Below are 5000 nucleotides of genomic sequence, written 5' to 3'. Positions count from 1 at the left end.
CTCTGCATACATGCTAGGCTTTAAACACATTAACAACCCATAATCTCCGCATCCTCCACTCCTATGCAACCAATGTCTGAAAAACTCCTTCCACCCCTGACCCTCCTCCCCGTACAAAAACTGTTTCACTCTCTTAACCCGTATGGCTTTTAACTTAACCTCCAGATCTACTAATCTCAACCCACCCCTATCATAATCTGCTATCATCACATCATGAGCAATTTTCACACCCTTCCCACCCCACAGGAACCCAGACACTACATTATTAATTTCCTTCAGAGCCCATACAGGCATGTCCAGAACCCCTAAAGTATATACACATTTTGACATCAACAGAGCATTCACCACCACCACTTTCCCCCTCAATTTTAATTTCCTTTGTTTCCAGTAATTCAAGGTCGACTTCATTTTATTAATCACCCCTGTCCAAGTAAAGTCTCTCGCCTCCAGCTCATCTACCCCAATATTCACACCCAAAATTCTCAAATGTTCTGTAACAGTCTTAAAAGGAATGTTACTTGTAGACACAACCGTATCAGAAACGCATAACATTTCAGATTTTTCAACATTCACCTTAGCCCCAGAAGCTCTCCCATACACATCAAAACACTTCATCAGACAATTCACACTCCCTCCATCCCGCACAGTACAGGTGGTATCATCAGCGTAATGATGCAGCACACTAACGCCACCCCCCGGCAGGTCTACTCCATGCACTCCTCTATCACGCTTAACAAAAGCAGCCAAAGGCTCAACTGATATGCTGTACAGCAAAGCAGACAGTGGACAACCCTGCCTAACAGACCTGCCCAGGGGAAAGGGATCAGTCAGCACACCATTACACTTAACGACACTGCTAGCTGACCCATACAAAAGCTTCACCCATTCTTTTATACGAGGCCCAAACCCAAATTTTGCCATGGTCTCTAACAGGAACCGATGCTCCACCCGATCAAAGGCTTTATTCAGATCCATACAGAGCACCACCCCACCCACATCCCCCATATGCCTCACTACATCCCGGATAGTGCAGAGGGTGTCAACTATATCCCTCCCCGGTACCCCATAGGCCTGAGTAGGTGCTATAATGCTACCCATCACCTTTTTCAACCTATTGGCCATTACCTTAGCCAGCACCTTATTGTCAGAGTTCAAAAGGGTTATCGGTCTGTAGTTCTCAAGTTTCAGTCGACTTCCCTTCCTTTTGTACACCACATTCAACACCCCCAAAGCTAATGATTCTGGGACTTCCCTCCTCTCCTCCATACACTCAAATACACGCAGCATCAGTGGGGCTATTATGTCACTAAACTCACGGTAAAACTCTGCAGTCAGACCATCTGAACCTGGGCTCTTATTCAAATTCAGGCCTAAGATTGCAGCTTTAACCTCTGCCAATGTAAAATCGGCATCACACATCTCCACATCATCAGTTGACACCCTTACCTCCACTGCTTCTAGCACACTTCTCATACACACCTCATCCACCCCGCCTGAAGTAAATAAACCTTTATAAAAAGAATGCACTGTATTCAAAATACCTTCCAAATCTGTCACCCTCTCCCCCCGCTCATTTAAAAGCTCAGTTAGAAAACTCCTTTCCTGCTTCCGCCTTTCTAACCCCAGAAAAAAAGCAGTACTCCTCTCCCCCTCCACTACATACTGCGCTCTACTCCTCACCACTGCCCCCATACACCTATGCCTCTCTAAGACCTTCAACTCCTCCCGCAGCCTCAGGTAATCTGCAATATCATATCCTGGACAATTTTCTATCTTTTCTAACTCAAATATCAGGTGGGACTTAAGAATCCTCTCTTCCCTCCTTCTTACCACACTAGCCTGTCTTGCACAATATATTGCCAGCCGCTTGAACTCCCCTTTTAAACCTTCCCACCACACACACACATCAGACTCAAACAGAGGATCTGACATGGCCTCATTCACACACTCTTTCACTGCTCACTTAAACCCCTCATCCTTCAGCAGACTGGCATTAAGACACCACAACCCCCCCACCCTCCCCTCCCTCGACGCACCCAGCCGGAAAAGCAGAGCATCATGGTCACTAAAAAATGTGTGGGAATACTCTACCCCCCACAACCAAGTTCGCAACCGCTCTATGAGCAAGACACAAATCTATGCGTGACTGCCTGAGCTCTCCCCTCACCACTTGTCTGCGAGAGAACACCCGCTTATCTGGATTCCTCTCCCTCCATATATCCACCAAATCCTCATCCTGCATTACCTTTAATAGTGCGCCACGAGAAGAGTCAGAGCCAAAATGTGCGCTACTTGAGGCATCCAACCTATCCATCCATACATTAAAATCTCCAACAAGCAGACAGTTTCTCCCACATAATCCCCCCATAGACATAAACAAAACCCTTCTCTCAATTTCAGTATTAGGAGCATACACATTGTACAATGAATAATCCACACCTTTAAACGTGAAACCCACTCCCACCATTCGACCTTCATTATCAGCACATAACAAACTTAAATTAGACACAACATCTTGTTTAACCAAAATAGCTACTCCACATGCACGCACAGTACCATTACTCACGTACATTTGTCCATTCCATCGCTGTCTTACGTTATCCATATACGGCTCAGTCCAGTGAGTCTCCTGAAGACATAATATGTCTGCACAGAAAGCTTCCAACACCAGCTCTAGCTTTTCTTTGCTACGAAGTCCATTGGTGTTGATAGAGACAACTCTCACCATAACGGATACATAGAGGAGGAAATCAATCCAGTCCGTCATGATAGATCTTTTACCCTTTTCTTCTTCTTGGCTATCAGGTTCTTTTTATTATCCCTCCGCTCAGATTGTATAAACTCCATCTCTTCCCCCGTCATCTCTTCTCCAGACCCTTTACGCTTGTAAGAATCATCCCGAGCAGGAGCCATCTCCTGAGAAGAGCCTCCCGGGACTACAGACACCTTCGGGTTCTCCACCGCACCCCCAGAATCCGAAGCCAATGCCGCTCCAGTTGCTTCTCCCGTACACCCCGCTACCCCCTCCTCTCCACCAGGAACGCCCTCCATCTCCACACCGTCTAGGCTTGAACTGATATCCTTCCCCTTGGAGACCTCCTTTCCCACAGGACATGGCCCCTTCTCTTCTTCATCCTCCGACTGCCTCTGGTCTTCTTCATCCTCCATCCGTCTCTGGGACTCCTCCCCCATCCTCATTTCCTCCCCAGATTCCTCCATCTCGCTCTCCTCCACACCATCCCCGCTGATTACCTGATTTGACAATCCAGGAGCTCCATCACCCTGGGTACAGGAGCACTGCCTAACACTCCTCCCGCAACCAACACAACCGCGTTCTCTTCTCCCATTACACTCTCTTGCGTAATGCCCCTGCTCACCACACTTATGACAGGCAAAATCAGGGCAATCACGTAGAACGTGTCCTGGCTGAATACAAAGTCTGCAAACCTTGACCTGACGGTCGTGTATCACTCTGAAATACTCTGTCCCTTCCAACGTCTCAAATTTGGTCGAATATGGCAGCGAGCGCACAGTGTCTGTGAATTTCACTTTACAGAAGCGCGTACCATCTGCAACTTCTGTCCCCGGCCAGAAGCGCCTCTTCACTGGTGACACCGCAGACACACCCCATGCTCTAAGCCGTTCCAGGATGACCTCGTCTGTTATGTACACTGGAAGGTTTAAGAAAGATACGACCATTTCATCAAGTGATAGATCCTTAGCCATGATACGGCAGTTCCGAATTTTAAAACCATCGATCAGCTTTTCTTTTCCTCTCACACTTGACAATGTCACTTCATATCGATTTTCGGCTTTGAACCGACATCCGCACACCAGTCCACAAACTTCCTTAATCCCGCTCAATAACTCCATCATAGTAATTTTTTCTTCACCCATAATTTCCACAGCAACTGTTAAGGTCTTTTCATAATTTTGCGTCTGTCTAATTGTAGAACCATTATCTATATTTCCTTTGCTCGTCATTCTTTTGTCTGCATGGGTCGAAGCCATTGTATCCAAAACGACTGGAGGAAAGTCCCCCAAACAGCAATATGCTGCCGGGGAACACAACCAAACAAATGCTCAAACTTATTCAATAAACAAAAATGAGATTGAACTAAAAACCACCAAGAAATCAAACAAAACACTCTGGAGCAAACACTCAACCTTAGCTCAATCAGCAACACCTGTCTCACTCTCCAGCACAGGAAGGGCGTACCCAGGCTGGTATGGCCGTAAACGATAAACAATCTCTTGGTACAACATATATAGTCAAAGTGAGTCTGATAAACAGACTGCATTTTGCAGCAGGAAGCTGCATTTAGTCAATTCATCATTAAATGCTTACTACAAGGCAGTGTTGCTGATGAAATAGTGTAAGAGCACACCCTCGTGGACAAAAAGCTTACAGCACCTGGTATTCCCAGGCGGACTCCCATCCAAGTACTAACCAGGCCCAACCCTGCTTAGCTTCCGAGATCAGACGAGATCGGGCGTACCCAGGCTGGTATGGCCGTAAACGATAAACAATCTCTTGGTACAACATATATAGTCAAAGTGAGTCTGATAAACAGACTGCATTTTGCAGCAGGAAGCTGCATTTAGTCAATTCATCATTAAATGCTTACTACAAGGCAGTGTTGCTGATGAAATAGTGTAAGAGCACACCCTCGTGGACAAAAAGCTTACAGCACCTGGTATTCCCAGGCGGTCTCCCATCCAAGTACTAACCAGGCCCAACCCTGTTTAGCTTCCGAGATCAGACGAGATCGGGCGTACCCAGGCTGGTATGGCCGTAAACGATAAACAACCTCTTGGTACAACATATATAGTCAAAGTGAGTCTGATAAACAGACATTGCATTTTCACCAATTAGATAAGCAGCTTGAACTTTGTGTCACTGAAAAAGTAGAAGAAATTACAAACACTGTAGCCATCACTTTATAGCACAGGTAGTTGGATAAAATACAAACTTTATTTCTTTTCATCATTTGAACAGG

At 46.0% G+C, this 5000-nt stretch overlaps 2 non-coding genes across 2 annotated transcripts; both read right to left on the bottom strand.

Moving 5' to 3' along the window:
- Positions 1-4402: 4402 nt before the first annotated feature.
- Positions 4403-4521, bottom strand: LOC115190331 (5S ribosomal RNA). The gene has a single exon (XR_003877232.1). It is a non-coding gene; the product is annotated as a 5S ribosomal RNA (ribosomal RNA).
- Positions 4522-4682: 161 nt separating this feature from the next.
- LOC115190327 (5S ribosomal RNA) lies at positions 4683-4801 on the bottom strand. Its single transcript, XR_003877228.1, has one exon. It is a non-coding gene; the product is annotated as a 5S ribosomal RNA (ribosomal RNA).
- Between the last annotated feature and the right edge of the window lie 199 nt (positions 4802-5000).

Source organism: Salmo trutta, unplaced genomic scaffold, assembly GCF_901001165.1.
Source record: "Salmo trutta unplaced genomic scaffold, fSalTru1.1, whole genome shotgun sequence".
NCBI classification, from domain to species: Eukaryota; Metazoa; Chordata; class Actinopteri; order Salmoniformes; family Salmonidae; genus Salmo; species Salmo trutta.
The sequence above is the reverse complement of the archived record's forward strand: the minus strand, read 5'-3'. Positions and strand labels throughout refer to the sequence as shown.